Source organism: Pogoniulus pusillus, chromosome Z (assembly GCF_015220805.1).
Source record: "Pogoniulus pusillus isolate bPogPus1 chromosome Z, bPogPus1.pri, whole genome shotgun sequence".
Classification (NCBI taxonomy): domain Eukaryota; kingdom Metazoa; phylum Chordata; class Aves; order Piciformes; family Lybiidae; genus Pogoniulus; species Pogoniulus pusillus.
Genome location: NC_087309.1, coordinates 68,632,436 through 68,644,057, shown reverse-complemented (window position 1 = coordinate 68,644,057; position 11,622 = coordinate 68,632,436). Strand labels below are relative to the sequence as shown.

At 46.7% G+C, this 11,622-nt stretch overlaps 1 protein-coding gene across 2 annotated transcripts in view; it reads left to right on the top strand.

The window, feature by feature from the left end:
• GDA (guanine deaminase) overlaps positions 1-8,116 on the top strand; it is a 46,591-nt gene extending 38,475 nt beyond the window's left edge. For both annotated transcript variants that reach the window (XM_064176474.1, XM_064176473.1), the window contains one exon: positions 6,714-8,116. The gene's annotated coding sequence lies outside the window, so the exon portion shown is untranslated. The remainder of the gene's footprint in view (positions 1-6,713) is intronic.
• The last annotated feature ends 3,506 nt before the right edge of the window (positions 8,117-11,622 follow it).

The following is an 11,622-nucleotide window of genomic DNA, read 5'->3' as shown; positions in this document are numbered from 1 at the left end:
TACAAAGGATAAACAATACAAAAGCACAACTCCCCTCCCAGAAACCTAAGTCCCCAGGAGGGGCTCTCAAACCACCCCAACACCTCCCCCCGGCCCCTCTCAACCTTACCCCAGTTCTCAGGAAGAAAAGAGGTGCAGCCAAGAGGTTAGGGAGCAAGGTTAGTAGGAGCAGGGTTAATGAGATGTGACCAGGTCTAAGGCAAAAGCAAGAGTAAGAGACAAAAATGGAGAATGTTTTTTTCTTCTTCCCAGAGTTCTCAGCGAGACTGTGAGAGAAGTTGACATCAATTGTTTTTCATTTCACTGCCTGTTATCTAGTTCTGTTACCAAAACACTCCAGCTTGCTTCAAACTAGCACAATCCACCCCTGTCTACTTCGCTCAGAGTATCGCTGAGAATTATCCAATCTAATCTAAACCAATATTTACACTAAAACAATATATACAAGTTCAGTTCACACTTCAATCAGATGTAGGTGATTCAAAAGCTCAGAACAGGGACTCCCAGGTGATGTTGGGTTCGTGCTCACGTACTGTAGATTCTATTGTAGATTCTCTCAGTGTTGGGCGCCGATGTTACCTGGAACAGAAAACTCCTAACAGTTTGAATTTAAACTCTCTCAGCTAAGGTTAGATTTCTCTGTGGAATACACTGGATTTCACCATTCTCCTGCATTACCCAGTATGTATGACCAGGACCTTCAGCAGAAACCACCCCTCGGACAGGTTTCCCTTCACCCGAAGGAGAAAATACCCAAACAGTTTTCCCTAACAGATTCTTCTCATGTACAACAGGAACTTTATCACCGTCTACTGTTTGGACCAAATCTGATTGCGCAGGTCCTGCTCTGTTTACTGAACCTCTACTATTTACCAACCAGGTAGCTTGTGCTAAATGTTTGTCCCAGTTTTTCAGAGTTCCACCCCTCCATGGCTTTTAGGGTGGTTTTCAGCAAACCATTGTAGCGCTCAATCTTCCCTGAAGCTGGTGCATAGTAGGGTATGTGATAGATCCATTCAATACCATGCTCTTTGGCCCAATTTTTCACAAGATTGTTCTTGAAATGAGTACCATTGTCTGACACGATTCTCTCTGGAGTTCCATGTCTCCACAAGATCTGTCTCTCCAAACCAACAATGGTGTTACGTGCAGTTGCATGTGGAACTGGATAGGTTTCCAACCATCCGGTGCTGGCTTCTACCATCGTTAGCACATACTGCTTGCCAGAACGAGATCGAGGTAAAGTGATGTAGTCAATCTGCCAGGCTTCACCATACTTGTACTTTGACCATCTATCACCATACCATAAGGGCTTGATTCGCTTAGCCTGCTTAATAGCAACACAAATGTCACAGTCATAGATGACTTGGGTGATAGCGTCCATGGACAAGTCAATTGACCTATCACGAGCCCATCGGTATGTTCCATCTCTGCCTTGGTGTTCAGATGAGTCATGGGCCCACCGAGCTAAGAACAGCTCACCTCGGTGTTTCCAATCAAGGTCAATGTCAAGTGCAGAGTTGGTATCAACTTGAGCAATCTTAGCAGCTTGATCTGCCTTCTGGTTATGTTGATGTTCCTCAGTGGCTCTGCTCTTAGGCATGTGTGCGTCTACGTGCCGCACCTTCACTGGAGTTTTCTCCAGCCGTGCATCAATGTCCTGCCATAGATCAGCACACCAAATAGGCTTTCCTTTCCTCTGCCAACCATTCTTCTTCCAGTCCTTTAGCCAACCCCATAGAGCATTGGCTACCATCCACGAGTCAGTGTAGAGGTAAAGGATAGGCCAATTCTCATGTTCAGCCACATCAAGAGCAAGTTGAACAGCTTTTACCTCAGCGAACTGACTGGATTCTCCTTCTCCATCTTTCGTTTCGGTAACTCTCCTGGTTGGACTCCAAACTGCTGACTTCCATATTCGCTTGTTCCCAACAAGACGACAGGAACCATCTGTGAACAAAGCATAGTTCTTTTCCTGATCAGAGAGATCACCATAGGGAGGAGCTTCCTCAGCACGAGTTATTTTCTCCTCTGGAGGTTTGGAACAGTCTGTGCCTTCCGGCCAGTTGGTGATCACCTCCACCAGACCAGGTCGGTCAAGATTACCCATTCGTGCTCGTTGGGTTATCAAAGCCATCCATTTAGACCAGGTTGCATCTGTGGCATGATGTGGTGATGAATCTTTGCCCTTGAACATCCAGTTAAGAACTGGCAGTCTAGGAGCTAAAAGCAATTGTGACTCAGTTCCAATCACTTCAGAAGCTGCTTTCACTCCCTCATAGGCTGCTAGTATCTCTTTCTCTGTTGCAGTGTAATTTGTCTCTGAACCTCTGTAACAACGTCCCCAGAATCCAAGAGGACGACCACGTGTCTCATTTGGAGCTCTCTGCCAAAGACTCCAAGTTGGACCATTGTCACTGGCAGCCGTGTACAGAATGTTTTTATTGTCCGGGCCAGATCTCACAGGTCCCAGGCCCACTGCATGGACTACTTCTCGTTTGATCTGATCAAAGGCTGCTTGTTGTTCAGGTCCCCACTCGAAATTGTTTCTCTTACGAGTCACATCATGCAGAGGTTTGACAATCTGACTGAAACCAGGAATGTGTAGTCTCCAAAATCCCACCACACCAAGAAAAGAAAGTGTGTCCTTCTTACTGGTGGGAACTGCCATGGCAGGGACTTTGTTAATCACATCCTGAGGAATGTAACGGCGACCATCCTGCCACCGCACTCCCAGAAACTGAATTTCTTTGGCAGGTCCTTTGACCTTGTCTCTCTTAATGGCAAAACCTGCTTGCAACAGAATGTCAATGATTTTGTTACCTTTCTCGAAGACTTCCTCAGCAGTTTGGCCCCACACAATGATGTCGTCGATGTACTGGATGTGCTCTGGAGCTTTACCTTTCTCCAATGCATTGTGGATGACTGAGTGACAGATGGTTGAGCTGTGTTTCCACCCCTGAGGCAAACGATTGAACTGGTACTGGATTCCTCTCCAGGTGAATGCAAACTGAGGCCTGCACTCCTTTGCTATGGGAATAGAGAAGAAAGCATTAGCAATGTCTATAGTTGCATACCACTTAGCCTCCTTCGATTCCAGCTCGTACTGGAGCTCCAGCATGTCTGGCACAGCTGCGCTCATGGGTGGCGTCACCTCGTTGAGGGCACGAAAGTCAACTGTCAGTCTCCAGTCGCCCGTAGGTTTACGCACAGGCCAGATGGGACTGTTGAAAGGTGAATGAGCTTTCTCGATGACAGCCTGACTCTCCAATTGACGAATCAGCTGATGAATGGGCAACAAAGAGTCACGGTTAGTTCTGTACTGCCTATGATGAACAGTTTGAGTTGCAATTGGCACTTCCAGGTCCTCTATGTCATGATGTCCCACAACTGCAGATTCATCAGAAAGTCCAGGTCTAACAGACAATTTCAATTTATCATCCTCAATCTCTATAGATGCTATTCCAAAAGCCCATTTGTGACCCTTAGGATCTTTGAAACAACCTTGTCTCAAAAAGTCAATTCCCAAAATGCAAGGCGCATCAGGACCAGTTACAATAGTATGTGTCTTCCACTCTTTACCAGTTAAACTGATCTCAGCCTGTACCTTAGTTAACTCTTGAGATCCACCAGTGATTCCAAAGATAGAAATGGACTCTGTCCCTTTACAATTTGATGGCAATAAAGTACACTGAGCACCTGTGTCAACTAAAGCCCTGTATTTCCGAACTCTTGAACTGCCAGGCCACCTAATGAACACATTCCAATAGATTCGGTTCTCTCCACTATCCCTTTCCTCCTCCTGGCTGGAGGCAGGGCACCCCTAATGCTGAACATGGCATGTGGGGTGTACACAGTGATTGGTGTTGTTGCGAGAGGAACTGCAACTGTTGGAACAATTGCAGTTGCTCTCAGGAGCTGAAGAAATGACAGCTACTTTTCTGGCATTGCTGCCTCTGTTTCTGCCACTCTGCAGATCCCTGACTCTCTTTGAAAGAGCTGAAGTAGGTTGACCATCCCATTTGTTCATGTTCTCACCGTATGTGTCACGCAGAAGTATCCACAGTGACGCACGTGATTGCTGATGTCTGGGTGGAATTTGTCTCCTCCTGGGCTGGAATTGCCTTGCAGGAGGTGGGCGTCTGTTCCTGACTGCAGAAACATGCACCCATTCAGATGATGCAGGAATGGTATCCTTTACCAGATTGGAAATTGAGGTTGTAAGGTCCTCCTTCAGTTCTTTCATGCCATTTCTAATGCCATTCTCAATGCTATCCTTCATCTCTGTAGTCATAGTCTTTATGGCACAGATTATACCAGAATGTGACAAGCTATCCTCAATCTGCCTGAGCTGGTCAGTGAATTCACCAACAGTGAAAGATCTTCCATTATCACTCCTTGATAGGAACTTACTGGCCAAGATGTTAGCATAGGATGAAGGAGCAAGCTTAATCAGCTTCTTCATGAGACCTGTTCCCAAAGGAACATCATCAGGCTCATGAGTACCATGATCTCCATAAAGCACTTCCTTCACAGCAAACTCCTTCAGAAGCTTAATTCCCTGCTCAACAGTGTTCCACTTCTTGGCAGCCCATGGCAAATCATCTCGGGAAGGATATCTCATAGCCACAGCCAACAGAAGGCATGTCCACAAGCTAACCCTACCAAGAGGACTTGCCAGGTGTTTGTCCACTCCACTCTCCTTAGTGAGTGGTCCCAGCTGCTTGGCAGACTTGTCTCCTACCTGCAGAGCATTAGCACCAATGCCACGGCATCTCACTAGCCAGCTTAGGATTGGCTCACCTGATTCTCTTGTGTATTCCTTCCTAACTTCCCTGACCTCTCTGAGTGGATCCTTGGAGCCTTGGATGTCATCTTCCTCCTCCTCTTCCTGTTCTTCTGGTGGTGCCTGGCCTAACAGAACCTTCCTCATAGCATTCCTAAACTCATGGGAACCATCCTCTCTCTTGGCAGCTAACCTCACAGCACTCCTCTCACTTGAGTATTGTTGTCTCAGCACATCTACAAGGTCTCGCAGACTAACTGCCTCCTCTTCCTCCTCTTGCTGCTGATCACCAGAGGTCCCCTCTCTTACATCCTCCTGCGAACCACTCTTTGTCTTAGCTTTTGCCTTAGCAGGTGCCAGAAGGGCCTGAGCAGCAACAGACTTGGATGTGTCTGCTGGAGGATTTGAATCTTTAGGAGTCTGACTTGGAGCATTTGAATTATTGGAGGTCTGACTTGGAGCTTGTGAGTTCAAATCTGCCTTGCTTTTAACAGGAGGATTTTGGTTCTGGTCTGCTGGCTGGGGGTTCGAATTGGCTGAGCTGGTGTCATTAGGATTTGGACTGACTGGGCTAGCATTACTAGCATTAGCATTAGTGGGATTATTTGCCTGTCCTGCTGGGATGCCTGCCAACCCTGACGTGTTTTGATTGTTGCTAGGAACATTCTGATTTTGGGTACCTGCCTGTCCTCCTAGGGCTCCTGCTGAGCTCTGCCCGTTATTGTTTTTGTTTTTGTTATCTTTGTTTACGTTAGTGGCGGGAACATTGGCCGTGTTCCCAGCACTTGGAGAAGGAGGGGCAGAGGCTGGCAAGGGGGAAGCCCATGACTGTGTTCCCTTGTTTTGCTGTGAAAGAGACTGCTTCTGAGACACAGAATTTTTCCTAGCTCTTACAGAAACTGGTTTTGAATTTTTCACCAATAATGCCAAAATTAATATGAATATTAAAATCATAAGAGCCAGATTACTGCAGACCAAACCCGTCACAATCTCTTTTCTGTAAAAATCCTTGCATGGACTTGGCATTTCAGTTTGGGGCTGGATGACCCTCATGAGAGCAGTAGATAAAGCAGCATTTTGACTGATCGTCACATTATTGACAAAAACTCTTGTAATATCACTAGTAATATTCTCAGTGACACTAAAACCAGCATAACCAAGAATGAAATCACCCCAGCTCCAGAACATGTTTGAAAGCTTAACTTTAGCCTTCTTAAAAACTACATGAAGCAAGAAATAACCAATTTGATCTTTGATCCAGTTGTACACAAAAAACCAGAAAACAGGCCACACAGCAATCCCCACCAAGTACAATAGCTGCTTGATTAGCTTCATCTTAATTCCCCGAGCTAATTTCCACTCACTGAAATATCTAGCCCCACGTTGGGCGCCAATAAAAAATGTGATGGTTTGGGGGTTACCCCGCCCCCCCACACTTTTGAATTTGCCCCAGCTAACTCAGATGGACCCTGGGAATATAGATGAAGCAATTTATTTACAGCTAGCAGAATTTACAAGCAGCTATTTACAATATATACAGTTATATACAATTATATACAGAAATATACAAAGGATAAACAATACAAAAGCACAACTCCCCTCCCAGAAACCTAAGTCCCCAGGAGGGGCTCTCAAACCACCCCAACACCTCCCCCCGGCCCCTCTCAACCTTACCCCAGTTCTCAGGAAGAAAAGAGGTGCAGCCAAGAGGTTAGGGAGCAAGGTTAGTAGGAGCAGGGTTAATGAGATGTGACCAGGTCTAAGGCAAAAGCAAGAGTAAGAGACAAAAATGGAGAATGTTTTTTTCTTCTTCCCAGAGTTCTCAGCGAGACTGTGAGAGAAGTTGACATCAATTGTTTTTCATTTCACTGCCTGTTATCTAGTTCTGTTACCAAAACACTCCAGCTTGCTTCAAACTAGCACACAGGTACAGGGAACTTTGGCTTAAAATTGGGATGTTAAGCTCTTATACTACACATGCCACAACTTGTGCTCCTCTTGACAGAGAAGCAAGTAAATTACATTTGCAAAGCTCAATGAAAAAAAAACAAACAAACAAACAAAACAATCACAACAGCAACAAAAACAGTTATTGGGAAGCCAGAAAACTTCAACAATATCAATAATGATGTATTGTGTAAAGTCAGTAGAACTAGTAGTTTTTCTGAAAAGGCAAAACAATGTTTTTGGAGGCCAGTTTCCTGAAACTCTAGTGGAAATTCTTTCCTGGAAAATGTCCTGGATCAGTGAGGTACCATATGACTTCTGCAGAGGCAGTCATTTGTGTAGAAGTGAACGCAGTAGTCATGCGTAGACTCACATTTCCTCCCCAAGCCAAGTCGTGGAAGTGTTTATTTGCTTTGATTGTGGATTTAGGTTGTGGTCTGTCACAGAATTGGGTTTAATTTGAAAATTACTGTGCTGAATGAGTGGAATTGGGGGAAGGATAAGGCAGTCTTATATGCACCCACCCTCCTAGTACTTCAACTCAAAATACTTGCCCTATTAGTTAGATGTTGTTATGTTTGCACAGCTCTTAGACTCAGTGATTTGGCTTAATACCTTGAGTCAGCTGGTAACAAATAAACCAGTCCAAGATCAGGATGTAAGCTGTTGTGATGGTTTGGGTGTTCCCTGTCCCGCCCCCCTCCCCCAACACACACCTTAGAAATCACCCAGACTAGACTCGGCTGGCTCTGGAAATATGAATGAAGCTTCAAACTGGTACAGCTGTGAGCAGCTGACAAAAAACATAAATATGTTTTGGTTATCACTAAAGTCACCAAAGCCTTGCTTAGCAAAGTGGTCCTAGGCAAGGCACATTTAGGTACCAAAACTCACTGTAAAGAAGCATTCAGAAAAAGGGGTCAATGTTAGCGACAACTGAAGGCTTTGATCTCTGCATTCTGTCTGGCCTTGTGCCTTCGAAGCTGAATTGTTCCTTCAACAGCTTTTGTTGATGAAGCTTTTTAAATGTGTCTGTGTGTACTCCATATCTGGGTAAGTAGGCAGCCTTTGCTTCAAGATGATCCTTTTTTTCCCAAAGGAGAGCATATCTCATTGGAATAAGCTTTAATGATTCTGATCTTTGGTTTTGTTTGTTCACCACCTGTTGTGCATAGGCTTTGGTTCTTTTGTTTGAAAAAAATCTAACTGGAGTTACTGTTGTTGAATTTATCTTTTCCTGATGGAGTTGTGTAGTTTCAAGGAAGGGCAAAGGATGAGGAAAAATTATATCTGTAATTACTGCAGTTCTGCTTGGTTTTGATAATGCTGAATGGGAAGTCATGTGCTGTCAAAACAAAATAAAAAGGCCTTGTGTTTCCACTAGTTCCCATCTGTTTCTGTGTTTGACTTTGAAGGAGAGAGAGAAAGACAGCAAGCTCCTTCACTTGGTAACAGAACTCCAAGAGCAGGTGAACAGGCTGAGAAGCATCAGCTGGTGTGATCCAGAGATAGACTGGTAGAGTCATGCCCTGATTTCCCCAAAACACACTCAAACCATCAGTTAAAGCTCATAATGAGGGTCAGTGGAAACAGGTCCCTGCTCAGCATAGCAGGTGACTTCCACCATGGCCTCCTACACATTTCTGGTTGGCCCTACATAATAGGTAGAGGGCTCTGTACTTTGAGGGACAGTCAAACTATGATGAAGATGGAAATGCTCCCAAGAAGCTACCAAAAGTAAGTCAGTATGCATCACATATCAAGACTGCCTCTACCAAGAAACGAGGAGGAGTTATTGTTGTTCATTCCCTTCTGAGAGCGACTGATTTGCCATCCTGACCCATCCCACAGTGAAGTCTGCTACCTCCCTGAGGCTCAAGTTAAGGATGTGGCAAGAGAGCTCCCCACCCTGGTGTGGCTCACATATTATTACCTATTATTGACCTTCCAGATGAGTAGTGGTGAACTAGAAAAAAGAAAACTCAGGGCTGTCAAGAGAGACTTCAGGGCCCTGGAACAACTGGTCAAAGTAGTGGAAGCATGAGTAGTGTTCTCCTTCATCCCCTCCGTAGCTGGGACCAGCCCAAATAAACTGAGGAAAACCCTCCAGATGAATTCCTGGCTGTAAGCCTGGTGCCACCAGCAGGACTCTAGGAATTTTGATCATGAGTTGATTTACATGATGCCAGATCTGGTGGTGGCAGATAGAGTACACTTCTCTGAGAAGGGGAGAAGGTTTTACCATGGGAGTTGGCTGGGCTCGTTGATAGAGCTTTAAACTAGATAGTGAGTGAAAGAGGAAGGACAAGGCTCACTAGAGATAAACCTGGACCACTTGTGGGACAGTGTGGTGCTGTCACTGCTATCTCAGAGGAGGTAGGGGACAGTGGGCCATGCAATAAGGAAGATGAAAGGGCACTTGATGAGCCTGAACTCATGGTATTGCCTGGGAGTGATCAAGCAAGGAATAGATCCCTAACCCACAAAAAGGCACTCCAGCTGAATTGTGTCTTTGCCAATGCACAGAGCATGGGCAACAAGCAAGAAGAACTCTAAGCTATCATCCAGCAGGAAAACCATGCTATTTTTACCCTGATGGAAACATGGTCGGGTGAATCCCATACCTGGAGTGCTATGCTGGATGGCTGTAGGTGCTTCAAACAGGACAGGCCCAGAGGGAAAGGCAGTGGAGTGTCCCTCTGTGTTAGGGAAGGTCTCCACTATTTTGAGCAAGACAATGACTGCGATAATAGGTTTGAATGTTTATGGGTAAGAATCAGGGGAAAGGACAACAATGCAGATGCTGTGATGGGGGTCTGCTATAGAATACCCAGCCAGGCTGAGGAGGTTGATGAAGTGTTTCACACATGTGTGGGGAAGGTCTCAGAATCACTGTTCCTTGTTCTTGTGGAGGACTTCAATTTACTGGGTATCTGCTGGAAATACAAGATAATGGACAGGAAGCAGGCCTGGAGTGTGTGGAAGATGTGACAGTGGGAGACTGCCTGGGGTATAGTGATCACGAGATAGTGGAGTTTTCAATATGCAGGGAGATAGGGAGGAACTATAACAGAACCCACACCTTGGACTTTCGGAGGGCAAACTTCAGTTTGCTTAAGAAACTTATTTCCAAAGTCCCCTGGGCAGCAGTCCTTGAGAACAAAGGGGTCCAGGGCGGTTGGACCTACTTTAAACAGGAGCTCTTGAAGGCACAGGAGCTGGCAGTTCCCATGTGCCGAAAGATGAGCCGGCAGGGAAGGCGACCAGCCTGGATGAGTAAACAGCTCCTGAAGGAATTGAGGGAAAAAAAGAGGGTGTATCACCTCTGGAAGGAGGGGAAGGCTTCTCCTGATGTGTTTAAGGATGTAGCCAGATTATGTAGGAGAAAAATTAGAGAGGCTAAGGCCCAGCTAGAACTTAGGCTGCCACCTCTGTGAAGGATAATAAAAAGCACTTTTATAAATTTATAAATTCAAAAAGAAGGGCAAGAAGAGCCTCCACTCCTTACTGGACCAGGAGGGGAACATTACAACTGACGACGAAGAAAAGGCTGAGGTCCTGAATGCCTTCTTTGCCTCAGTTTTCAACAGTAAGGAGGGAGGAGGAGGCAAGTGGCCTCTTGAACTGGGGGATGGGGTCGGGGAGCAGTGTGTTCCCCTGGAAATTCATGAGCAATAGTTCAGGACCTGCTGAGCCATCTGGACATCCACAAGTCCATGGAACCAGATGGGATCCATCCCAGGGTGCTGAGAGAGCTGGCAGATGAGCTGGCCAAGCCACTCTCCATCATTTTCCAGCAGTCCTGGCTCACTGGAGAGGTACCAGGAGACTGGAAAATGGCCAACGTGGTCCCCATCCACAAGAAGGGTCGGATGGAGGAACCTGGGAACTACAGACCTGTCAGCCTGACCTCAGTGCCAGGGAAACTGATGGAGCAGGTTATCTTGGGAGTGATAAGAGCACACCTGAGGGATGGCCAAAGGCTCAGGTCCAGCCAGCATGGGTTTAAGAAGGGCAGATCCTGCCTCTCCAACTTGATCTCCTTCTATGATCAGGTGGCCCGCTTGGTGGATGTGGGGAGGCCTGTGGATGTGGTCTATCTGGACTTCAGCAAGGCCTTTGACACTGTCCCCCACAGCAAACTGCTGGCTAAGCTATCAGCCCATGGCTTGGATGGCAACACTCTGTGCTGGGTTAGGAACTGGCTGGAGGGCTGGACCCAGAGAGTGGTGGTGAATGGTGCCACATCCAGCTGGCGGCCAGTCACTAGTGGTGTCCCTCAGGGATCAGTGCTGGGCCCCATCCTCTTTAACATCTTCATAGATGATCTGGATAAGGGCATGGAGTCAGTCATCAGCAAGTTTGCAGATGACACCAAGCTGGGGGCAGATGTGACCCAGTTGGAGGGCAGAAGGGCTCTGCAGCGGGACCTTGACCAACTGGACAGATGGGCAGAGGCCAATGGGATGGGGTTCAATAGCTCCAAGTGCAGGGTGCTGCACTTTGGCCACAACAACCCCATGCAGAGATACAGGCTGGGGTCGGAGTGGCTGGAGAGCAGCCAAACAGAGAGGGATCTGGGGGTGCTGATTGATACCCGCCTGAACATGAGCCAGCAGTGTGCCCAGGTGGCCAAGAGAGCCAGTGGCATCCTGGCCTGCATCAGGAATGGTGTGGTCATCAGGAGCAGGGAGGTCATTCTGCCCCTGTACTCTGCTCTGGTTAGACTTCACCTTGAGTACTGTGTTCAGTTCTGGGCCCCCCAGTTTAGGAAGGACATTGAGATGCTTGAGCGTGTCCAGAGAAGGGCGACAAGGCTAGTGAGAGGCCTTGAGCACAGGCCCTACGAGGAGAGGCTGAGGGAGCTGGGATTGTTTAGCCTGAAGAAG